At 39.0% G+C, this 27,349-nt stretch overlaps 1 long non-coding RNA gene across 14 annotated transcripts in view; it reads right to left on the minus strand.

Moving 5' to 3' along the window:
- The window catches only part of LOC137489140 (uncharacterized), a 52,292-nt gene that overhangs the window by 7,339 nt on the left and 17,604 nt on the right, over positions 1-27,349 (minus strand). For 4 of the 14 annotated variants that reach the window (XR_012398616.1, XR_012398619.1, XR_012398615.1 and 1 more), the window contains 3 exons: positions 17,519-17,613; positions 13,719-13,803; positions 10,111-13,634 (listed from right to left, as the gene is read on the minus strand). The exons of 3 other annotated variants lie outside the window; for them this stretch is intronic. This is a non-coding gene — a long non-coding RNA (uncharacterized lncRNA). Of the gene's footprint in view, positions 1-10,110; positions 13,635-13,718; positions 13,804-17,518; positions 17,614-27,349 lie in introns of those variants that run through there. 7 more of the 14 variants (XR_012398626.1, XR_012398622.1, XR_012398624.1 and 4 more) reach the window with 2 other exon arrangements.

The raw sequence follows: 27,349 nt of genomic DNA on the forward strand, positions 1-27,349 counted from the left end.
ACAGCAGCCACAGGACTTTCCTCCATCTTCAAAAGTCTCTGTAGTTGTCTTGATAACACAAACACTGCAATCCCCTCAATGGAAACCCCGTCTCTGCTTTCATTCATTCATTTTCTTTTTAGCTTAGAGCCTTTATTAATCAGGGGTCGCCACAGCAGAATGAACCGCCAACTTGAACCGCCACAGCGGATGCCCTTCCAGCTGCAACCCATCACTGGGAAACACCCATACACTCTGATTCTCTCACACACACACACACACACTATGGCCACTATGTCCCCAAATGCACAAACAAACGCCCATAATATTGGATATTTTAATTAACTGATTTATTTAAATCAAAATTATCTTAAAACTTGACATTTTCCTTTAAATTATTATTTTAACTGTCATTCAAGAGTTCGCCCTTAGCTGATGATTGATTATAAAGCTTGTTTGGCATGCTGTCCCGGGAGAGGGCCCTGAACTCGTGAGATCCTTGAGCCCGGGGCTCCCCCCGTTGCAGGGCGAGAGGGAAGTCCGAGTTCAGTATAGGTCTCGAGTACTCCCCTGCTTGATAATGTTGGAAGTAGAATAAAATGCTATGAAGTGTCTATGCTGTCAATTTAGATTTGTCAATTTACTTATGTTACATATTTTTGTTCTGTGGGAGGAAACCGGAGAGCCCGGTGAAAACCCATGTAAACACGAGGAGAACATGCAAACTCCGCACAGAAACGCCGACCTGGCCAGGTAGAGTCCGAGCCGGTGGCATTCTTGCTGTGCGACAGTGGTGCTAACCACTAGGCCTCCGTGCTGCCCTGACAAGGAAATGAGAGGAGTAGGGGTGGAAGGTAGGATTCTTCAAGACGAAGATGGTTGAGGTGAGATACTCTGGTTATTTATAGTGGTTAAGGAGTCGTCTGATTGGTGAATCAGCATTAGCTTATGTGGACCAGGTGCTATCAATCATAAGCGCGTGCTCCTCTCGAAATTAGTTAATAAATAAACTTCACTAATTTTTAACCCTACACCAATCAAAATTACATTGAAACACTGCGCCCCTCTCACCCACACATTGCATTTGTTGTGCAGATTACACTACCTATTGGAGTATGTTTCACATTCGAAATGGGGTATAAATTCGTCCTATTTAGTCTTTTAAATTCTTTTGAACATAATTAGGTGCTGCTTTTCATGCAAAACACACGCTGCTAAATCGTTCAAAAAAAGTCACCTCTCTAGACAAAAAGCGTGTTCGATGTGATCGGCCCCTTGTTTGTTTTATTTCAGCTAGAATGAAAGCAGGTTTTTTTTTTTTTAAGGTCAATGTTATTAGACCCCTTAAGCATTATTTTTTTCGATAGTCTACAGAACAAACCATTGATGTATAATGACTTGCCTAATTACCCTAACCTGCCTAATTTACCTAGTTAAGCCTTTAAATGTCACTTTAAGCTGAATACTAGCATGTTGAAAAATATATTCATTCATTCATCCATCCATTCATTTATTCATTCATTCATTTATTTTCGGCTTAGTCCCTTTTATTAATCCGGGGTCGCCACAGTGGAATGAACCGCCAACTTATCCAGCACGTTTTACTCAGCGGATGGCCTTCCAGCTGCAACCGATCTCTGGGAAACATCCCAAAATACTAGCATTCACACTTATACACTACGGATAATTTAGCCAACCCAACACATCTACTGTGCCACTGCGTCGCCTGAAAAATATCTTGTAAAATATTATTTATTTTCATCATGGCCAAGATAAAATAAATCAGTTATTAGAAATGAGTTATTAACACTATTATGTTTATAAATGTGTTAAAAAAATCTTCTCTCCGTTAAACAAAAACTGGGGAAAAGTATAGAGGGGGGCTTATAGTTCAGGAGGGCTAATAATACTGACTTCAACTGTACAGTAGTATGTTCTCTGTCCATCGGTTTCTTAGAGTAAACGGTGGCCCTCTGACCCCCTCCTGTGATTTCTTATTGGATAAACCAAGTCGAAGGGCAGGCATGAGGCCCAACGGGGGTAAAATATAGAGTATGGGTAAGTGTGTTTGTGTGGGTGTGTATGTGTGTGTGTCCAGGGGTCCTGAGCATAGTACGGGCAGGCAGTAAATCAGGCTTTTAGGGGGACGCCACAGGGGAACTCAGCTCCCTCTGTCTCGAACCCCCAGCACACATACTCATGCACATATAAATAAACACAGATCACCGCTGCAGTCACTCCACATCCATATAGGCTTCTAAAGATAAAGCATTATGCTCAGAAGAATGACTCTCTGCAGTCCATAAATCCTTCCAAAATCAATTTCCATTCAGGCCCTGTCCAAACAGCCATGGATTTAGATCAATCCACAAAAGTTGAATATTGTTTCTGCCTTTCGTTCACACAACAGCAGCGTTGTCTGTACACTGAAACAATTTTTTTAATGGGTTACAAAGTGGACAGTGTTGCCAGATATAGCAGACTTTTTCCAGCCCAAAAACTGTCCAAAACCTGCCCAAACGCACAAACAAACGCCCATAATATTAGATATTTTAATTAACTGATTTATTTAAATCAAAATTATCCTTAAACTTTGCATTTTCCTTTGAATTATTATTTTAACTCGTAATTTTTAACCCTACAGCATTCGAAATCACATTGAAACACTGCCCCCACACACTGCCTTTGTTGTGCAGATTACACTACCTATTAGAGTATGTTTTACTTTCGAAATGGGGTATAAATTTGTCCTATTTAGCCTTTTAAATTTGTTTAAACATAATTAGGTTCTGCTTTTCAATCAGATAATGCTTCTATGTTTGTTTTTGCTGTCAATTGCAGGAAAAAAGATGGATAAAAATGTCATGCTAAAACACTTTTAATTTAACTGCAGGCACTGCATGTTGCACATGCACGTGAAGGGGAATCAGATTTGTCCAGGGAGTCCAATTTTGATACAACTTTCCTTCTCCTCTTGCAAGTGGACCCATTTTTTACCCACTCAATCAAATTTAAAACTGCCCAATCTGGCAACACTGAGAGTGGAAATATCTCAAAACACCACCTCTTGCGTAGCCATGTGGATAGGCAAAATGTTACATTTTGTAAACGACCCAGCAGGCACACAACATCATAAGGCATTAATGTTAGGTTAGATTTAGGTTGTGACGTCAAGTGACCAAAATTCAATGTCTAGCCACAGTCTAAGGACAACGTTATTTTGACGTCCAATAATGATGCCAAATGAGGTTGATATTTGGTTGATTTTAGGTTTTTTTTGGAAACTGATCAAAACCCAATGTCGAGCCAACATCATAAACCAATGTCATATTAACGTCAAATATTGACATTTATTCATCAGGTATGGCAACCAAAAACTATTGTCTGATTTGACGTCATCGTGGTAACGTCCACACAACGTCAAGCTGTAACATCAAGCATTGAGATTTGGTTGATTGTAGGTTGGTTGTTGGACACTGACATCGTCCTGATGTTGGGTTCTGATGTTAACCCATTTAAGCCCACTGGCAACTCTAGTTGCTGAAGTACATAGTTGCCATTTTCCTTTTCTAATTAATTTTCTACATGTTATCCATGTTAAATTTCTCAATGACACGAGAGCAAACAACCAAATAAAAGATTTTAAAAAAAAAAAAAAAAAAAAAAAAAGGAATTGATTTACTCTGTCACATGAGGTCTTCAAATTCCTACCCTAATTCCAGGATGCAAAATGGAGGCGAACCCTCCCATATAAAGACAATTTTTATGTTACTGTTTCATGGCATTCACAGTCATCTTCGTGTGTTTTTGTCAAGATGTTTATGCACATGTTTACATGTCAGCCCTCTGAAGAAAGAGTTTATGCGCATGCTAACTGCATTCTACTGTGATTTTAGTGTCCTGTAGCTCTGTCTGTTTGTTTACCCAGCCACATATAAGAGTGGATACGATACGTTTATGGACAATAAAGTTTTAGGATCTGTAAAAGAAAAAATAAATAAATAAATAATAATTTGCTGCGATGTGGATATAGCCCTGAAGTCCTAAAATAAAAACACCACCTGTAGTGGGGTCTTGACCTTCTGAGGTAGAATAAATCGATTTTTAACACATTAATGATACTCAAAAACTGAAAAGATCGTAACAAGTCATTTCAATAACATCTTGCATTTTTTAATGTGTTTAATAGCGTTGTGTTTTGGAAAAGACTATGCTGAAAATTAAATTTTAAGGCTTTTAAGGCTAGGGAACAATCTCAACTAGCAAAGTATATTTCTACTCAAAGTATATTTCAGCCATCCACATCACGCCAGTCTGCATGGGTACTTCTTGTCTGGACACTTTTGATGCTGAAAAATGCATCACAAGAACAGTGTCCAGACACCACAACAGACCATTTGCATGTATGTAAGTGCACATGAAGTGTGTCATTTAGGATTGGGGCAATGTATCATTTTATGTTTACTAAATGCAGAGTATTAAAGAAACAATTCGCACAAAAACAAAAATTCTATTATCATTTACTCTTCCTCCACTTGTTCCATTCGCTTATGAGTTTCTTTTTTCTGTTAAACATGATGGAATTTGTTTTAAAAAATGTCAGAAACCAGTAACCACTGACTTTAGTATTATCTATCCAATGTAGCATAAAAATAGGATAATAATGAAGTAATAAAAATGAACTTAATGGCTATCAGTTTCTGACATTTTTCTAAAATACTATATAACTATCCCTTTTTCCCCATGCTTTTTGCATAATTTACTAAACTATGGCTTGAGTGGATTTGATGCAAAATATGTGTTTCATTAACAAGTGAAACTTGCTTTTTACTTTCATCACTCTTTATGTCCTAAATGCCAACTAAAGCAATGGTCTCAAACTCAATTCCTGGAGGGCCGCAGCTCTGCATAGTTTGGATCCCATCACCTCCAACTCCACCTGCTTAATAGTCTCTAGTGGCCTGTTTCCACTGAGTGATGCGGTACAGTACAATTTGGTACGCTTTTATGGTTGTTTACACTGTCAAAACATACCTTTTTTAGGTATCCAAGCTCAAACAAACCTCGTCATTGTCTTGATAAAAAGCCACAAAGCCAAGAAGAACAAAATCTGCCGTGTCCTGTTGTTGTTGTTTTACGAGGCCGTCTAAAATTGCGAGCAGTTTCACTTTCTCGAGCGAGCTCGCGTGGGCGTCTATATTTGACATAACAAACTTCTTGAACTCCTAATAACGTGCACATGATTATTGAATTGCTTCTGACATCCGATCCTTTCCGAAACGAACAAACGCAGGATTGACGTGCGAAAAAACAAAGGAGAAGCTGGAAAAAGGAGCAAATGATTCTTTCAGCAAACTTAAACATGAACAAAGTGCCATGTTTCACTATTATCATCGACTTTTGGACTATAATGAACTCGGGAATGATGAAATTACTTATTAACAGAGGTTATATGTGCTGGAGAAGATTAAAGATGCAGATGATAGGTTTGCACTGTTTGGTTATATGTTGCATGTTGTTTTTGAACCCAAATAAGGACTAAATGTAGGCCGTGTGTAGTTTTTCTGTAATTGCTAACATATCGGAGACTGTAAGAGTCTGTTTATATATGTTGCATTTATTCATATATTTTATATAATTGCAGACTTTAAAGTAGGCTATTTTCGCACTTTCGTCATTGATCTGTTGTTATAATCAAATCCTGTTCATATAAAGGTTAGTAATTAAAATTTATACACAAGTGTTTATATGTATAAAGCATCTGAATAGTATGAAGTGGTTCTCATATGATATGTAAATAACCCATACAGCTTTATTTTGAGTGAGATTTCCTCGAGCAAGAATGACATTGACTGATATTTTCTGTCATTGGTACTCTTTTGGCAGTAGAAACGCAAGCCTGATAAAGGTGACCCCAATGGACCCGCATCGTACTGTACCACTTAGTGCAAACAGGTCATAGTAGTCTTGAACACCTTAATAAGTTGGATCAGCAGTGTTTGATTTGGATTGGAGCAAAACTGTGCAGAGCTGCAGCCCTCCAGGAATCGGGTTTGAGACCTGGGAACTAAAGCAAACAAATACTGATGAAAAACTTTATGTATATAAACATTTATTGATCTGGTGGATGGTTAATTTGAGAAAAAAAAAATCTAACCATTTTTTGTACACAATAAACAATAAGGTTTATAATTTTCCCCATTCTGTTTTTCATTATTGTTCTAGATATACTACTTGTTTTGTAAGTAATCTTCAAAGTTGAACACTGAATTTCCGGGTGAGGAATAAAGGCTAAAACAATAAAAGCCAGTGATATTTCAGTCTTAAACTGAATACTATACAAACTGAAGCCTGCTGATAGTTCACAGCCTCTGTGTGTTGTGCTTGGCTCTGAGGCATTTTCTAATGCTCTGTATCTTATCCTGTGCTGTACTATTGTTCGTTGGATCGTGAGCAGTCATGAATCTGCCATTTTTGGTGCGCAAGGCTGTTGGCATGCATATAAAAAGGTCACCATAGCCTAAGAGCATCATAACCGTCCATCTGCAATGTGTTCTCTGGAGTGACTCACCGCATTTTCTAATAGTCCCGTAACACTCTCTGACACAGAATATGACAGCGCCTTCCTTATAAGACTAAGCTTACAATGATATTTCTCAAGGAAAACAGGGTGACAAACAGCAGATCACCTTATATAGATTGAAGACAAGGTTGTGACTACACTATTTGCGTATCTGTGTGGTACAGAGTGTTTATTTTGTTAGACAGTTAAACTGAATCACTTGCAGGCCAACATCCCAGTTGTTGGAATATGACACCACGTAGGGTGCATCTCAAAGACACAGTGGAGTGTCTCTTTTACAACACTTAGGGAAGGGTTGATGGAGCAGAGTTTACACTACTTTTGCAGGGTCAGGTTTCTGTGAAAATAAACCACAGTTGTCTTTACAAACAAACTAGGGCCAGGGGCGAGTTGCTTCTTTTAATGGAGGCGCCCAAGCAATGCTGACCGCTGGAGTTGAGCTTGTAACTTGAGATAGTGAGCGTTAATAATGCCTGTTCAATTTTCTATTTGTGAAGGCATCTTCACCTGTTGAGAGGACCCAGGCTCCCTGTACTCGTACAGTTTAGAGGATAATTGATGGTGGAGATATATTAAATGGATACAAAAATACATGGATAATTAGTACATGGACTATATATATGAGCAATATCACATATTCTCATATGGCTATATGTCATATGGCTATATGGCTGTATATTAGCACTGGTGGGAGGCGTAGGTTGGCTTGAGGCAGCAAGTCGAGTGGCTTAGTGCCCCACAAGTGACAATATACAGCCATATTGCACTGCTAAAAGTGTGATATTGTGTTTAAACAACAATTTCAAGAGTTCACACTTAGCTGATGATTTATAAAAGCTTGTTTGGCATGCTGTCCTGGGGGAGAGCCCTGAGCTTAAGAGATCCTCGAGCCCGGGGCTTCCTCCTATTGGCAGAGCGAGAGGCGAGCCTGGAGCTCGGTGGATCTCAGAACTCCCCGGCTGCGATAGCTAAAGGAACAAAAGTGTTTAGACAAATGCTTGATTGTTATGCCTGTTGAATGTCTTTGGATGGTGGGAGGAAACCGGAGAACCCAGGGAAAACCACGGGGACACAGGGAGAACATACAAACTCCTCGCATTAACGCTCACCGGCCTGGTGGGACCAGGGCCAGCAGTGTTCTTGCTGTGGGGCTCACAGTGCTAACCACTGGGCCGCCGGGCCGCCCGATCAGAGGTAAAGGAGGAGAATAGGGGAGGAAGAGGGGGTTCTTCCAAACGAAGATAAAATGGACTGAAAACTGTGGTTATTTATAGTAGCTTAGGGCTCATACGATTGGAAGATAGTGATTAGCAAATACGAGACCGGCCGTGATAAATCATAAGCACGTGATCCTCTCGAAATTAGTTTATGAATAAACTTCACTTGACAGCATAATCGTGTATATAAAAAGAAACTCAAATTCTTTAGTACAGGGAACTACTTCTTCCGAAGAACATTTTGAAAACATAAATATTTAAAATAGGCCCTATCCTTATAAATAAACTGCATAGTTGCAATCTAAACAACTACACTGTCGCCTAAAAAAGCCACAAAAGTACATTATGTTGTCCAACAGTTGCAATATTTGTTAAACTGTAGTGAGTTTATTAATCTGATTGTCACTCTATGTGGGCAGAGTTCTGTTATTGCAGAATATAGCACAGCTATCAGGTAAATCCGATTCAAGAACCGGACAGAACTGTATGTACATAAGTTTGATATAAGTTTTTGAACCATTTCAAATGTTGACTATAAGGTTACTTAATTCTCTAGGACAATTATTCTGCTGTAATTTTAAGTGACAATTTAAAAGTTTGAAACAATACTGTATATAGTCTGGGTTGCTCAAATAAATTACAGTACAAAAACCTGCTAATACTACTGATATTATACATGTTTATGTTTTTTTATAAGTGTTTTTACCAGTATTGCTTTTTTTCTGAATCAGGTCTCTGATTTTAAGGTTTAACTTGCATACATGTAAGTTTTTGACTTCTAAAGGCTGATTTATACTGTGTAAAGTGCATGCGTATGCTTCGGCGCAGCCTTTGTGCGGTCGCACAGCCCTCGCCAACGTGGCTAAAGCAGACACTGATGCGCACCTCTCAAAAAAATGTAACTACACGTCGCAACAAGGCATAACGCAAGCTCTGTGATTGGTCAGCTTGGTAACTGTGACCAGTGTGGGCAGGACCGGGAGCCACACAAACCCATTGGAGTGAGTGTTTACAAGTGTGGAGTCCCATGAAGTAGCTCTATCTGTTGTTTTGTGTTTACCTTATGATTAATGTTGTTGCACGCCCACCGGTTCCAGCCTCTGTCTGAATGAGTGAGTTTTAGATATTGTACATTAAGGTGGCGTTCAGAAAAACAAAACACCCGTGAAGAAACATAATAAAGAGGAACATAAAAGCCTACTGCCAGCTAGCCTTTCGGAAGTGTTATTGCAGAAGAACACAAACAGCACCCAGGAGTATAAATGCATGACTATGCGCATGGCAGGCACAATGGGTCACGCCGATCACTCATCGCAAAAGTATAAATCAGCCTTCAGGCATGAAAGTAATTCATTATTCTTTGAAAAAGTGTGTTCTGTGTTGTAATGACGGTCTTTGTTTTGGACAGCGTAAACCTGCCCACTGCCAGTTTAACCAATTATATTTCAGCACCCCTGGTTTCCTTTAACTAAAACAAAATGAAATAGCATTTCAGTCATCAAGTGTGCTTTAACTTTTGTAGGCACGGCCAAAAATGCGACCTAAGAAGGACAGAAGCAGCCTCCAAAATGAAACGAGTTATAAAAATTCACATGAGGTGACTTTTAGATGTAAAAATAATACAAAAACTTTACAAGTGAAAACATTAACTGAAAAAAGCCCCGTGCAATAATTAAAATTTGTCTTACAAGATAAATTGTCAATCCTTTATACTGCCCCTTTAACATTTACTGGAATATATTTTGATTAGTGTTTATTATCCTTTTTATCATTACAGCAGTAATAGAGCAACTTTAACCAAAGATAAAATACTAATTTATATTATTACAACAATCCTTTTGTAGCCCTAAAGGCCTACTAGACATAAATAAGTCAATTAAGCAAATCCAATAGTACATTAACACTACTTACTGTTATCTTTACCAGTTAGACTTTTGAAAAATTTGCTTTGAAATGCCCTGTTTATGCTGGTCCATCCCAGTTAACTCTAGTTAGTTGATTCATTGCTGATCTAGCTTGTAGAACCAATTATTTTTATCTGGCAAACCTTCTTTACCAAGTAAGTCTAGCTGATGAAGTCTCCCGATTGGCACACTTTGTGTCTGCACTATTTATGGTTTTCGATCCCGACTATATGTGCTGTTACAGGAACAATCCATCATTTCCCGCTATTGTATGAAGGAATGTTGCTGTGCTTTTGGTTTTTGTGGAGAGTCTGATGCATCTCCAGCTCTTACAATAAAAGGCACATTTTATATTGTGTATTGTTGAAAAGTGTGGTACATGATGGTCAGTTTGATCTCTCCATAAACTGATGTGCCTCAGCGCTCGTTTAAAAGTTACTCTTTTATTATAATGCTTCATTAAAAAAAAAGAACATTAGAGATATTTAGGACTTTCCATTGCACAATTTACTGACCATTTCTCATGACATACGACTTAGCGAATTGCCACAGGGACTTTGACACCACCCGGGACTCATAGGATGCATGCAAACATCTGCTATGTTTCCCAGGAGGAGGACTGCGATTCAGATTGGATTGTTTGTGGCAGATCAGACAGAGGAAATGCATGGTATGTCACGTAAAAAACAAACAAACATTCTGATAAATGTGTTTAGCTACTGACAGACAGCTGGGGAATAATGAGACAGTTGCCTTTCCTGCTGAGACACAGACTATGGGGACCCAATTTGTGCTGTTTCTTCATGCTGGGGCATCTTTTAGTGCTTTTGCTACATTGGAACACCCAAGCAGACTCAAGGCAACAAACCGATCTGCACAGGTAACATTTATAGTTTTATATATTTATATAAAGCTAGGGTAAGTAATTTTTTCCAGAAGCCTTTTTGTTTTGTGGAAGGTTCAGGATCATAAAATGTTAGTTTAATGATTGCATCGGACCATCAGACCTGCCACGTGCCTTCCTGCAGTTCAATTAGTAGAAACATGGTGCTAACAATGTCAAGGTTGTGAGTTTGTTTCTTATGGAAAAGTGTTTTGGAGTGCTATGTGTAACAGAGGCCAGCTTGCAAAGTGCTTTGAAGGTAAATCTTATTTCTTTGACCTCTGAAGGTGCTCTAGCAAAAGATGCTAGAGGCCATGGTCTTTAGACTCTTTGTTAGAGCATCCGACTCCCATGCAAAGAATCGCTGGTTTGATCCCAGCTCAGATCGGGTTGGGTGCAGTAGGACTGGTGGGTCCCATGTAGAGGCTCGTCTGGAATGGGAGTGAGGTTTAGGCGGGTGAGTGTAACGGAGGCCAGCTAGCAAAGTGCTATGCAGGTAAACCTCACTTCTCAGACCTCTATAGGTGCTCCAGCAAGAGATGCTAGAGGTCATGGTATTTAGCCTCCTTGTTAGAACAACTGACTGCCATACAAAGAATTGCCGGTTCAATCCCAGCTCAGACAGGGTTCAGTACAGTGGGACCGGTGGGTTACATATGCAATTTGAAGGCAGGGACACAACAAACCAATGCAAAAAAATTAACAATGAAGAGAAAAGCCAACTGTAGCTTACCTCACATCACCTGCATCAAGCACAAAAGGTTGCACTTGAACGCATCAGAGAGATTATAGCCGAAGTACAGAACTGCAAAAATACAGCTGATGGCATCAGTGCGAAACGCACAGGAAAACCTAATCCAACTGACGCCCAAAAACCACTAACATTGCTTAATGGTAGAACTTTAAAATGCTGTGTCCCTGGGTTAAATAAATTTAAATAACTGCATAAATGTAAATATTAACATATTTTTTCAAGCAGACAATAGCTGCATTTCCACTGTCACGCCTAAAGCAAGAAAGCAGGGGTCAGTCGCGTTTCCGGCCAGCCTTTTTTGGCTTACCGAATACCTTGGGCCAAAGTGAGCCAGCTGAGGCTTCAGGGTGGAGTGAATGCAAAAGTAAAGTTTGCCAGTCTGGTAAAGATGGTGTGCCGCCATTAATCGTTAAATATAAGGGGATAACAAAACATAGCTACTGGTCAGTTAAAGATACTAAGATACTACTTTTTTTCTTAAAACTGCCCTTATGTTTCCCTTTTAAATTTAAAGATGTGCATAAACACACATGTCCTCAGCATGTTAGTGCTATGGAGACCAAGTGTGAATGGAACATGAACAGCAGCTACCTCACGCTCCTTCTGAAAAAGTTTGGATCAAAGAAAGCTGAAAGCAAAATAAACTGCGGGATGTTTTTGGTTGGTTATATGTGAGTTTTCACCAATGCAATCTCACAGCAGTTATAACTTTTTGATTTAGTGGCTCATTCATACTGTATTATCGATTCATACAATTTAGTGCAATTTGTTCATCCCCCAATGAAAGATAGGCTCAGGGGTGGGGTTTGGGGGCACACCTTTTAAAAATAATTTATTTTCATACAAATTAAATCATATGGATTTCTATGAATTAGGCAAGGCAAGTTTATTTATTAGCCACTTTTCTGACAATATGTAAATAAATTAAGTTTTCTTGTGAGATTGCGCTGGTTTTCACTGAGCACTGGGTCACCTTGAATGATCCCAATAAGTTTGTTTACTTTGATGGAGTTGAAATAAATAACACCAGCTGGTAGCCAGTGAAGCTCCATCACAGGTAGAGTTATAATACCTCATTAGAAGACAAATAAAACTGAAGGCATTTACCAATACACAAAACAACAAAGAGATGGGAACACAAGGAGCAGAGGAGATGATGCCTTATATCTATGTATGGAGAATTCTAACAATACAAGCCATGGACAAAGATCCTAACCAAGGCCTGTATGTGAAACAAGATTCCAAAGCAAGTGCTAAAGCTGTAGCACAAAATATCTAAAGATGATTTGCTTAAGTGAGTATGTTGTTTTGGTATTAGGCCTTGCATTCCTCTCTTACATGCAAACTTCTAGAGACTATAAAAGAAGTTCTTATGGTGTGTGACTGTTTACATGCACAATTCTATGAGTGTTTGTTTTTAAATTATAGCAAACTCCCTGCGCTGTGTGTATAATCCATCTGAGGGATCACTATATTACTGTTTCATTGCTAAACATAACCTTTATGTGAAAAGTATCATGTAAACAGATAGGATCTTCATTCGTGAGTACAGGATGTGAGGAATCTATTCTTACGAGTGAATCAGCCCATTGTCTTTCATCAGAGAAACACACTAACATCTCACTGTTTATGCTGAAGAGACCAAGCCACCACCTTGTATGGCCATCTATGCTCTCAAAAAAAAAAACTCAGCTGAATTTTAGCCCGAGGCCTGGTGCTATTAGACTGCTGACTCAAGCACACTTAATGATGACCGTAATGAGTGTGAGGTTCAAAACAGAACAGACATGCTTCTTTGCTTATCTATATCATTCCTGACCGCTAGTATCAAGTGATCCCGTGGTAACGTCATACCACCCCACTCCAACAAAAAGGTCCCAGAGGAGATGATGTGGGGTCTGTTCTGACATGATCTCAATAGTGGAAAGGGAAAGCAATACCAGATCTGCTGATAAGAGGTCAGGGTAAGTGGAGCCATTCCGGCAGGATCACATGAAATTGTTCATAAGCTGAATGCTGTGCTTTATATCTCTTATGACAGCTGACTACAAAACAGTCCGTGGAGAGAGGGAGAGAGAGGGGTACTATCCCCTGAAATGTCTTGCCAAATATGAGTCACAAACAAATGATTATGAATCATATGATTTACCGCTTGAAATATTCACACACTCACTGCTTGTCTTTCTGTTCCTTGACCTTAGAACATGACTCGAATGGGCAAGTCTTGCAATACACACTTCCCGTTTTTTCAACTTCTATCCAGTCACCTCTGCTTGTTGGAAGATAAGATTTAAATAGCCCTCAAACTGGGAATCTGGAAAGTACAGCAAAGCATCATGTAGCATCACACTTCATGAGAGAGTGGACTTGGCTGCCATCCTATCGGTCAACATCTCACCACTTCATGTTTGCCTTCCAAGAGGTCAACTTTCCAGATGTCCTGGGCACGACAAAGTAGGTAAGTCTGGAGACTATGACGTTGTCTGGAGGAGGTAAAGAAATAAACTTTAGGGTAGAGATCTCACGCCATATGACCTTTTGGATCACGTTATTTCCACATAGCCATGGCAAAAAGCAAGCAAGAGGAACCCCACATTACTATTCCCCTTTCCTCCATGTATATCCATCATTTCTGTTCCTTTGCTGTGAAAAGTCCTGCTCCCCCATTTGCCAGAGGTCTGGCTTACATTAGCGATTTGGCATAGCGCCCCTTGGGGCGGTTCACACAGCCATGAGAGCCGTCATTGCTCAGACGCCCGCCTGTCTCTGTTAAAATCTACCAATCAGATCCTCCCAGCCCCCTACAGTCACACACACCACCCTCCCTTTTTCCCAACAGAATATTTAGACTCTTGGCCGGAGCTCGGAACGTGTGAGTGAGCTGGAAGTTTGGTGTGTAAGCAAGCTGGTTGCTAAGCTGGAATCTGTGAGGAGTGCGAACACACTCATGGCTAACCCATCTTGTCATGTTCTGGCTGCAGAACTTGAGCTGAGGCTGGGGATTTTAGGAAGGCCGAGAATACTCAATTCTGACGTGAGCAGTACTGAAGACTATAAAGGTTGCAGCCAACTAAAAGAAGAATTTTAGTGAGAGAGTATGCATGCATGATGTAAAGTTCATTGCAACAACAACTCAGGGACTTGGGGAGATCTGAATGAGAGAGTTTATACATTTTTTTGGAAAGCCTGACGTCACTTCAGATATCCACCAGAGCTACGTGCACCTTTGTCTTGATCAGCTCATAGTAGAATTAATCCTCCAGTAACATCTACATCAAGACAAATTTAAGTATTTGGGTTCTTCCATCATCTGTAATATCATCTGGCATTTATGGTTCCCCACCCAAAGAGCAGATTACACCGCAGTAAAGCCATCTATCCTCTCATCCATGCTCAAGTTCACATCACCTCCCATCTCACATGTGTCACAGTCTCAAACGGTTGATCAATGGTTTGGCAGGCATGAGACGAGGTTGCTTTGATCCCACCGTTTGAGCGCTGTCTTTTAAAATGTTCCCGTGCTTTCCTACAGCCTTAATTGCTTCCATCTCTCTCAGTTGTGGTGCAGTCAATGCTGACTGCTACAGAATTAACATAAGGGAGGACTAGGGGAACAGGACGGGTGGGAAGGATTAGGTCACCTAGTAGAGATTTCTTTTTATTTGCATTGGATTGTACACCTTTGAATGTTATTGCCACGTAAAAAGTTAAGAAAGCAGGCCTCGTTCACATTTAAGAAGAACAAAAGGTGAGACGATTCCCATAATATTCAAAACTGGCTCAAGGCAAACCTTGAGATTTGAGACAAGCAAATATAAGACAAAATAAACAAAAAACTCAAATCAGACACATTCCTCTTTTTTTGCTTCAGCAACTTGCTGAATAGGAGAATGTGAAATAGGAGCTTTTGATTGAAAACACACTGCACATGAGTTTGCGAAACCACGCTCTTGAATATCGAGATGTCCTTACTCTTTGATAAGAAGCTTTCAGCACTCTTAGTTGATTCTTGTTGATCTTCTCTTATAGAGTCGTTCATTTTCATGTAGTTTGGTTCATCACTATGGAGAAGGCTTTCATAACAACAACACCTTTAACCCAGAGGATTTCCACCCACACAACCAGCAACAGTTCTGTCTTATAAACAAGTCTATATAGAAACCAGATTGAGTTTGCAAATGTTGCTTCTTTGTATCAAGGAATACTAAAGAAAAGGGAATTTGACAATGTCTGCTCCCAAGTCTCTCTCAGCAGGTAAAGATGCTGAATTCCACAGGTGTGCTTTATCTAAGCCCTCCTGTTCTCCAGGTGTGTCCAGAACACGTTTCTTTGAAATGAATTGAGAGGTGACATAAGGATAGGCGAGGAGGGGGAAAGGGCTGCATGGATGAAATAGTCAGATTGCTACATTATCCTTAAATTACCCCCATTAGAGGTCCCTGCATGCCATTAAGTTGTTAAAGTTCTGTCCCTCTGCTAAACCTTACACAAAGAATGCTGTAAGCAGGACCACTGTTTCACTACTCTTTAGGGAGGGAGTGTAACCCCAACCTCTCTCTGGTCAGGGGTGGAAATAGAGTTTTTCCATTGTGTAAATCTAAGCCAAGTCATTTTCTTTCCTGAGTCTCCAGCTGAGCTAATGAGACCCTTACCTGGGGAGTCGGCACGAGACCTGGTTTGGCTTGGCCTTCAATGGCAGACTTAACTATAGGAAAAAAAAAGTTCCCACAGACTTTGCGGTGGGTGACGCCACAACCCTACTGCCCAAGCCATCACCACCTCCCCTGCTGGAGCCAAACAGACTCCTATTGATGAGGGAAACTGGTTAGTTGCTCACACACATGCTCAGAATAATGCAGCGTCCACATGTTCTTGCAGGTGATGGGTTTCCTACAGCAATGACTGTGAGACATTACTCCTGGGAATGAGCGCAGAGAAAAACCAAGACAAAGTGTGTATGTGTCTGACAGAGATAGGATCTGCTTGCTGTCTGTCTGAGTATGCCTCCTCAGGTCACATGATAATGAGGAAGCGCTGACCAAATCAATCTAAACAATGTCTGTGTGAATGAAACGACAATGTTTTCTTACGTGAGAACATGTGAATGCCTGAGTCTGTCTCACAACTGCAGAGAGGGTGTGAGTGTCAGTTTAAATGTTCACATCCCTTGGAAGATGTCCAGATCTAATATAATGAGGCCTAGCTTGCATTTCTATGCAGTGAGACCATTCCTGGGAGATTCCCTTCAGTCATGGCAGTGCCTTAAAAAAACTGCTGGAGAGCTAAAAATTGTTTTTATGACAAAGTTTATGCCTGTAAAATGAAGCAATGACTTAAGCAATAACCTCTCCAGTTATCCCTTCCACAAAGATAACTAAATTCCATCTGAAGTGAAAAAAAGCAGACCACCCGTTAAAAGCACACACAACTTGAGTTTTTCCAACATAGTGTATATATATATATTCAACATATAACAAAGACTAGAAATACATTATACTTCTACTATTTGTTTTCACTATGCAAAATATTAAAAGGGCACCTATGATGAAAATAACCTTTTGTATGCTGTTTGGACAGAACTGTGTGTAGATATAGTGTGTCCACACTCATATTGTGGACAACAAGTCTCTTTTTAAAAATTTTGACGTTAAAAATTGGATTCAAATCCTTCACATTTCAAGGCCCAACGCAACGTGACATAGGACTACGGTTTCCCCACCCACCAAATTGATTGACAGCCGCCTATTAACATGTCTCCATAGTTACTCGTATAATCATATCCACAAGACAGAACGTGCTCAAAGCAACCAGGATTAAACGATCTCTTCAGCTCTCTGTGACCAGCAGCACTTTAAATGTTTCTAAAACAGTGCATGTTTCTAATAAAGACAGCTAAATCGCTTCGTATTCTTCACCACAGCCGCATGTCAGTACAATTATAAAAGAAGATGCTTCAATATCAATTTATAAACTTAAATCAGGTTTATTTTGTACATTAGCATAACAGATGTCTATACAACAGTTTGTATTAGCATGTATCCTGTCACATTTGCGTACAAAAACAGTGCAAAGGAAAACGTGTCTGTGTATGTGAGCATGTATAACACTTTATAACAACATTGTGTGTGACTCATTGTTGCAGAAAGCCTTGAATTCAACAACAACATATATATCAAATAACCTCAAGGAAATTCTTACTGTAGTAAGGGAGATCTGCTTCGTTCTTGTCGTTTACTGTGCTGCTTATGCGTGAAACGCAGCAGGAAAAGCTTCATCCATCATAGCAAAGCAATCTAGTGGACAAGGAAAACCTGCTCATTTGCATTAAAGGCACAGGCAACAAAAACAGCTACACAGTCAAAACAGCTCAAATTTCCAATATACATAAATGTATATTAAATACTCTGATGGGTATTTTGAGCTGAAACTTAAACAGATTTTGAAGACACAAAAGACTTATCTTAAACCTTGAAAAAAGGGGTAAAATAGGTCGTCTTTTAAGTCCTTGTCAAATCAAAATTTACATTGTAGTGCACATTGTTATCTGTGGAAGGTAATCCAATTTTTAATGTTTTGGTAATCTTCAATAAAACCACGTTTGGAGTGGCAGTCTTTCCGTTGACATCGGGTTTGACGGTTACAGACAAACCATTTTTAACCACGCCCTCTTACCATTAGTCATATGCACTTTAAGGGCAGCAATAACATGACCCATATTCATTCACAAAGCTCAGCATTGTTTTCTTTTTATAATTTTGACTAATTTGCATATGCTTTCAGCTATGAAAAAGACTGTTAACTTGTTTACAGGTTTTAAATGGCCCTGGTAATAACTACATAGAATAAAGCAAATAAAGACTACAGCTAATGTTTATTTTAATTGTCAGTTTTGTAGGGTGCAGAGCGACCTAACTTGTTTCAGTGTAATGGAAACTAAAACTGATCTCTTCCAAAATATCTTTGCAGGTCACAGTGCACCACAACTTGTTTGTTGACTACTGTCAGTGCAAGGCCTAAGCATTAGAATATGCATCAGACATTTTCTTCATCTGGGCACTGGTAAGGTCAAATGATTGAACATGTCACAAATGTATGAAACTGTGTTCTCACGCGAAAACAAACTGACATACTCTAGACTTGGTTGAAAAAAAGCAGAAAAGCAAAGAGGAAATTCATCTCTTGGCTTTCCCAATATCCCCCTCCTGCTTTTCTTTCTGTTTTCCATCTAATGCCTGCTCTCATATTGGAATGTTTTGGGAAAAACTATTGAATAAACATAAGTACTGCATGGTACAGAATTACAACATTAATCTATAATAATCTATCCACATCCTTATTGCTTTTGCAAATTAACATCCCATTATACAGTCTAAACATTAGACATTTTATATCAATCAGAGCACCATTGGAAACACAGACGAGCTATAATTATTGCTCATCGCTGGTCAGTTATTGCAAAAAGCTATAATTATTGCACATACACCCAAAATATTTGATATGAAACCTCAGTATGGCCAATTACACTTTTGGTATTGGTCTGAAAAAAAGTGTTGTCATCCATTCCTACATGAAATGTGACCTTTGAGCATCACTTTTTAACATGCCGTTGTGTAATGTGTCATTAAATTAGCACATTAAAAACGAGAAGGATGTCCTGTGGTAAAGCGTGACATGTTGACCCCTAGTGAGGAGTTCATTTGCCTGATGACCTCAAGAGGACCATATCACAGTTGGACAGAACCTGAAAGAATGTGATCATGATTAAGTGAAGTGGACACGTAGTCAACGTAGCTGACACTCGCCAAGGATAAAACTGCAGAACACAAGCTTTTTGGGGCTTATCTTATCCTCAAGGGCCATTCAACACGATTTGGGTGACTAGGGTTACACAATGAAGGCTTCGCAGATGATCGGAGCTAAGAGGGGAAGTTATGCTTCCACTTCAATAAAAACAATCATTAAGATGTTTGTTCCTTATTTTTTTTTTTGGTTGTTGGATGTAGACTAGTTAGGGAACAACAATCTGGAAGTACTTTTCTAAGATGTTCTTTGGGGTTTTTTCTAATAACTAATAGAGTCAAGACCTTATGTTTCCCATAAGGTTTCATTTTGATTCAGTATTCTGTTATTTTGGCATACTGTTAATCTATTGAACAGTGTTAATTCCTCATTGAGAAAAACACAAATGCACAGAACAATACAAAAGAGGCTTTTTAAAGTTTATATTGTTCATATTTTAAATAAAACTTGAAACTCCCCTTCACTTTAATCAAGAGAATTTCAATTAAGTCTACTTCTATCTTTCCTGGGCTGTGTAAATGATTTCAATATTGTGAACATTTCAATCAGCATTACTGGAATGTCACTGTGCGCTTTAAAGTCTTGTGGCTGTTTAGAATTAATATTTAATGACTTATCATTTTTGAAATGCCTCAGATTCTCTGTGTACTTCTCTGTTCTTGTTATTACTTCTCCAACACCAAAGATTTCTACACATCTAGTCTAAGTCATTGAGTATCCAAACTAGGTTAGTACAGTGAACCAATCATTATCTCAGCTTGGAGTTACCGGTGCCTTTAAAGTCAGTGCCCTCAGGAAGGTATGTCACCTGCTATGAGTGACAATAATGGCTCTTTTTTTGTCACTCCTTCTGTGTTTGCAAATGGAATAAAAAGCCATCCTTAAAACTAACAGAAGCGTGATTAGCCTAAATTATTATTTGAAACCAGTCGCACATACTTAGGGATGTCTTTTCCCTCAATATTCAATTAAATTTTATATTAAATTTATTTATTTTGCCAAAGCAGGTGATACGTTGGCTCAGTGGTTAGCGTTCTTCCCTCACAGCAAGAAGGACGCTGGCTCGAGTCCCGACTGGGTCACTGGGTCTAAACACATGCACTATAGCTGAATTGAATAAATTAAATTGGCCGTAGTGTATGTGTGTGAATGAGTGTGTATCGATGTTTATGGATGTGTATGAATAAGCTGGCGGGTCATTCCGCTGTGGCGACCCCTGATGAATAAACGGAAAGTGAAGGAAAATGAATGATTTTTGCCAAAGCTAAAATTGACAAAGCAGATCTTTGTGTTATACTACACAGAAGAGTTTGTCTATACAATAAAGTAGGGCTTATGACCTCTCTCTCCCCTGGAAACCTCTTGAGGTGGCGACAGACACACTGGATGTAACCCTAAGGGAATGATTAATTAAATGACCCATACATTTAAGCTGTGCACGATGGAATTAGTGGTCATATTTTTTGGTGAGTGTGTGTGTGTGCTTGCATTCCTTACTTTGGGAATCCCTAAATGTCCAAGTATACCAATAGAAGTAAATCTTGACCTTGTGGGGACATCTTTGTTTGGTTCTCATGAAGAAAACAGCTCATAAATCACATAGATGACAAAATTTGGAAATGTAAAAATGCTAAACATTTCCTGTGAGTGTTTGGTTTAGGAATAGGGTTGAAACAAGGGTATAGAATGTGCACTCTGTACAGTATAAAAAGCATTACGTCTATTCAGTCATATTAAAGATAGCTGTTACTTGTTTATGTACTTGTGTGACCTAGGTGTACGCTTTTATTCTGGATTAAGAGGACAAGCCTTGTGTCCCTGTACTTCAAAGCACTTAAAAATCATGCTTATAGGAGCCATTTGACATTCAACTTTTAGAGGTAGGGTAAGGGTAATAAGTAGTCTTTAAAGTATAAAATACTATGGAGAACCCTCATAAATATATGTGTGCTCATCTTACACAGAATTACTGTGCATATCCTGTAGCATTTCATCTTCAGTATCCATAACCAATTATGCTGACCGTGACAAATATGAGATGGGATCCTACTTGAAGACTAACCATTGCCAAGCTCTTTCTTTACAACTTGCCCGCTCATTTCAGTCTTCTCAGGCAGCTAACGAATTTATAGCAAAAATGAATTTGACATAGTTCAGTGACATCAGTTTCCACCTGCTAACACTGGCTGTGTGAGAACACCACTTCCCATATTAAATACTTGCAAATGTAGGATCCATAGATTAAGCGTGGACTATTCAGGCTTTGTGCCACTTCAGCTGTTGATGGAGACAGGAGGGAAGGAAACAAGAAAGCCCATCCACTTCCCAGCCATAACACACTACAATTCTATTAACACTCCAAGATCATGAAGGGCAGGTGGTAACCGGATTTACTATGTAATAACTGTTTTGATTAATTCTTGATGTTATTTTGTGTCAATTACTTGAAAATGATATTGTGTAGTAATAGTAAATTTGATTTATATTCTGTGCTGAGCAGTGCAATAAAATGTTTTACTTTTTGGAGCTAATTAATTTTATATGCATGTTATCTTTCCTGTTTAACACCATGATTGCCAAGTTTCACAGCTTTATAGGCATTTCTCTGAAAATCTCAATGGACTATCCCTGAGAAGTATGCCAAGATCTCACCCTGCTCCTTAGGAGTCAAGTTTCCTTCATTTTGCATAAACATAAAAAGCATGTGCTTGGGATGGGCTGGAAACATACTATTAGCATAACTTTGTCTAGTCTTTTTGAAAGAGAACCGATCATAGTTGCGTATCCAGACACGGTTGCTGCACGAAAGGAAGTCGCGTGCATCTCATCAGTTGTTAGCGTGAGTGATCATCCTCTCATTTGGTATTCGCCTGCTTTCTTCTGCTCGCGTGAACACAATTGATTTTTGTCGTGCTGCTTCTCGATTCTAATATCACATTTGCACGCATATTGGGTCATCCTTATTGTCGAACCCTGCTTTTAAGAAAACTACAATTTAAAAATTATTTTCAACCAGCCGAAGTGGCTAAAGGGAGTGTCTGTCTAAAAAAAGCTGAAATCTATCCGCATTTGGCGGGTGTTAATGTCAAGCCCTGCATAGCTGGATTACTGCCAATGTCTTGAGGTAGTTCAGTATGATGCAATTTAGTTATGTGCGATTTGATTGGACATGAATCACTGGGCTGATTGTTCTGCTTCAGCCAATCCCATAGACAAGAAAAAATAGTAACTGCAGGTTGAAGGAAAATAATAGAGTAAAAGTACCAATAAAGCACTAAAAACCTAGTTGAGAGAAAGTAAAAGTACACATTTTTGAAACTACTTAGTAAATTACAATTCCTGAGAAAAACTACTCAATTACAGTAGTTTGAGTATTTGTAGTTTGTTACTTTACACCACTGACTGTACTTTACCCGTGAAAGGCCACAAACTAATCAAGAACAAACCCTAACATCTAAATCCAGCTCAAATTACCGCCTGAGAATTTATGGTATAGCCAAAACTCGTTCCTGTCCCTCCCTCTGAGCTGGATCCTGTGTAGGCGAGATTGGGTTGCCATTGAAATTGTTTTATCAGTTCCTCTGGAAGCGGGTCAGTATGGGAGTCAATAGCGTAAATCTGCAGCCTTTCCTCTGAAGTCCTCAGGAATTCGTTTGTCAGGGCTGGTTTGGGAGAGCCAGATAAATGATTGCCCTGGGCAGCCTTGCACCAAGAAATCCCACTGTTGAGAGGAAGCGCAGGGAGAGAGATACATATCTTGGAAAGGCATGGGGGTCAACGTTTAACCATCTAGCCAGGCGGGCACAGGTGACGAGCGATGCAACCCAATGCAGAGAAATGAGTCTGGGCGGCTGGTGGTGCTTGATCCTAAATCTCCCCTTCCTACATGGCAGTAAATCACGGTCACGGTGAGCGCCGGTGCATTGACCTTAAATTCCAGTCGTGCCTGTCGGAATCCCCCACTCTTTACAGTTTATGACTGCACCAGGACAGCATTACAAGACAAATAACAGACGAAATAAAGAACCGATCCTGATGAGGTCTCACTCATGCAGAACATTCGGTGGCATGGGTATTTTTTGTGTCCGCTGATTTACACGCAGCGCTGAAAAGAGGGTTATCTGTGATCATAAAAACAGCAGATTCTTTGATAAATACCAGAGCATTTTAATTTGAGGATTTAAGGAATGTTATTTACTGTAGATTAAAGGATGGATAGTGGGCGACACGGTGGCACAGTGGTTAGCACTGTCGCCTCACAGCAAGAAGGTTGCTGATTTGAGTCCCAGCTGGGCCAGTTGGCATTTCTGTGTGGAGTTTGCATGTGTTTGCATGGGTTCCCTCTGGGTTCTCCGGTTTTCCACCCACAGTCCAAAGACATGTGCTTTAGGTGAATTGAATAAACTAATTTGGTCAGTGTATGTGTGTGAACAACGAAAGGGCTTCCATCGTTTAAAACACATGCTGGATAAGTTGGCGGTTCATTCTGCTGTAGCGACCCTTGATGAATAAAGGGACTAAGCTGAAGGAAAATGAATGAATGAAGGATGGATGGCCTTATTGATTTATAAACATTAGTCAAAGACACTGGTGTGATTTTGCGCAAACATGTGGCCAAAAAAAGCAGTTTGCACAACTTTATGCTATTTTGTGAAAAACAAGGTAAACATGGATTCCTGTGAGGTAGTTTTTCACAGTGCACTCAAAAACAAACAAGACACTGAATACGAAAATTAAACGTACTTATAAAAGCAGAAAAAAATGGACCAAACAAAATGAATACAGATAAAAGCAAAGAAATCCAAAATGTAGGGATCCATGTTTATGTTGTTTTTCACAAAATTCCTGCTAAAGCTGCTAATTCGTTGTTAGTTCATTTTCCAGCCTGATCTCACGGGTAAACATAACTATTTTACTTTTTGTCAGTTTAGGGGCTAATTCGTATGAATTCATGATTTTTTAGAGCCCCTAATATGGGTTTTTGAAAGTCACCTTCCATGTGGTGTGACACAGCACTAAGTGAATGAAAACATCGAGCTGAGGTTTAAATCTGAAAGTGTGCAGTGTTTAAAACTATTGATTCTTTTATGAAATAATCGACTAAGAGTTAAATAAATGAGTCGTGTTGGGTTCAGATCTTCTGCCTGAATGCATCGATGTCAACACAGTACATCAACAAATATGTTGCACCGGTTCTGGTAAAATGTGAACGTGCCTTTTCCTTCAGACACTAGCTGACAGGACTGATCATGACGCAAAGATGACAATCACTTACAGATGGAGATTCAGCTGCAGGGAATAAGCGCTTACAGTTAATTTTCCCAACAACACCACAGTAGAGCCAACCTAATGCCAACCTAATGCTGTGTTTGTTCCTGTCATTTTTCAGATTTTTGATACAATAACCTACATTGCAGTGCGGGATTTGCTAGCCGTTTGCTATTGAAGGAGCAGCAGAGACTATTATGTATAGGACTTTGTCAGACTTTGTCAGTAACTGTTACGGTTCATAACAGATAAGTATAATTAATTATACTTGTTTGGGTTGGGGGTTAATTATACTTGGTTGGGTTGGGGCGATGTGGGAGTGAAAGTTCTTTCTGTCATTAATTACTAACACTTCCGTCATTCCTACAACTTCCAGAACATAAATTTTGATATTTTACCAAATGAAAATCCAATAAAATTATGAAAATTGTGAAATTAAAGCAATAGTGCAGAGATCTGGTCCCCGCGTCAGGTCAGTGTACGCCTGTAGCCTTTAAAGCACGCACGCGGAGGCGCATTAAACTCACACGGGAAAGAACTGGGAATTAATTTCATGTTTTAGTTAAATACTTCTTTAAATACAGCTCTCTTGATTTCTTAAAGGGAAAAAAAAGCTAAAGAAATTTGTTGTTAAATTAATTTTAGCAGAGACGCAACTGCCTGTCATTTTCACATTTGTTTTCAGTTAAGGATTAGGTCTATTAGAGTAACCTAATAAAAATGTTTTGTTGAACACTGCACACTAGTCTACACTATAATCAATATTATAATTTATTATATTATTATATATTTGCTTTTATTTTGACACCACTAACAGTTGTAATAAAAAGCAATAATAATCACAGCAGAATAGCCTCATGCAAAAGAGGGGTTTAGGAACAAATGAATCACTGAATGAATGATATGGAAGTCATTGGGATAATTAGGTTAAAAAAAAATCAATGCATATTATAAGACAATGAAAGTGTTTTTTTGACCTTGCATGCAAATCAGCCTGTTGTTGAAGACCCTAAAATCAAAATATGACCTTTTATAATGCAAAATAGGGGCTCTTTAAAGGAGGCATGGCAAGCAACCCCACCCCTAAACCCAATCGTCATTGTCGAATAAACAAATCGAACTAAATTCTATGAATGAGATTGTACAATTTCATGTGAATTTGCCACTAAATCAAAAAGTTACGAGATGAGATTTCCATGAGATTGTGTTGCAATTTCAGATACTAAACCTGGAGGAATGCCTTAAGAGTGTGTGACAGTTACTTCTTAACATTTTCAGGCCATTCTTACAAAAGATATGATAAAAATAATCGTGATAATGATAATGATAACAGACGAAATAAAGAGCTGATCCTGATGAGGTCTTACTCGTGCAGAACATTCGCTGACATGGGGATTTTTTGTGTCCGCTGATTTATGCGCAGCGATGAAAGGAAGGTTATCCACGATCATAAAACGGAGCGGATTCTTCGATAATTACCAGAGGATTTGAGGAATGTTATTTACAGTAGATTGAAGGATGGATGGCCTCATTGGTTTATAAACATTAGCCAAGGACACTGGTGTGATTTTGCGCAAACATACGGCCCATATGCTCAGAATAAAGTCCATTTCCATTCCCATGACTACAAGCATTCATCATAGTAGTGGTAAAATTATGCTTCACGGCGCACTCTCAAAGCATACAGCCCAGATGTCCTTTATTCTCATTGAGCATAACATGATATCCCTCTGCGAGCCCCCTGTTCCGGGGAGACCCTATAAATAACATTCTGAGCTCATCGCAAATGCTAATTAATTGCAGGCAGGGAATCCCTAAAAGAGGAGCCCTTGGGTATTATGACACCCCGTTTTCTCTAAGGAGCCACAGTCACCTGTTGGGGCCAAGCTAGGCTTGTTTTATCAGTAACCTGGTTAGTGTCTCCTGCAGGGATGTAATGACCACTGTGAAGCTGGAGAGGTGCTGGACAAATCAACACATTAGAGACCGGAAACAGTGGCTGTCCTGATAGTGTCTGTCTTTTTTTTCTACCTCTCTGGCTTTTGTGGAGACTTGAGCAGTAAATCTGTTCACATCTGAATGTGTTTAACACGACACTTCCTCTACTCTGAGTTCAATTAAAGATACATAAACTATGAAACTTGCTGGCCTCATGGTCTTTGCACCTATTCCTGTTCAGAGATTTAGAGCATTATACTATATTGTGTGATAAAGTGATCTACAATGAGAAACTCTAGTTATATTTTTTACATTTATACGGGTAAATTTAAGAAATCACTTGAATGTTTTTCTCAATTTACAATTTATAGTCGTGTTTTGGGTAAAAAGTAATTTTGTTTTAAATTACTGATGATTTTTTTTTTATTAAAAAAAAAACTTAGACCAATGTCAAAAATGTTTATGAATTTTAGATAGCAATCTATAAACCAATTGCTTAGCTTCAGAAGTGTTTAGAAATCAATATTTGATTAAATAACACTGATCTCAATAAATAAAAGCATATATTTAAAAAAAAAACTTTACCCAAAAAATAAAACTAAATAAAAATCCTAAATAAAAAGACTTTATACTTTGTTTAATAAAGAAATATTAACTTTTACTCAAACACATACCAAATAACTCCAGTCAATCCAAAGAAACTGAGCATTTTCTAAACATATAAAAAATAAATTGTGCATATATTTATAAAAAAAAAAAAAAATTAAGAACTATTAATTTATTTGTTTTCCTTCGGCTCAGTCCCTTATGCAGTGATCACAACAGTGGAATGAACCTCCAGCTATTCCAACATATGTTTTACGCAGCGGATGCCCATCCAGCGGCAACCCAGTACTGGGAAACACCCATACACACTCACATTCGCACTAACACTCATACACTACAGCCAATTTTGTTTACCCAATTCACCTATGTGTTTGGAATGTGGGCGACACCGAAGCACCCAGAGGAAACCTATGCCAA

Source organism: Danio rerio, chromosome 23 (genome assembly GCF_049306965.1).
Source record: "Danio rerio strain Tuebingen ecotype United States chromosome 23, GRCz12tu, whole genome shotgun sequence".
Taxonomy (NCBI): domain Eukaryota; kingdom Metazoa; phylum Chordata; class Actinopteri; order Cypriniformes; family Danionidae; genus Danio; species Danio rerio.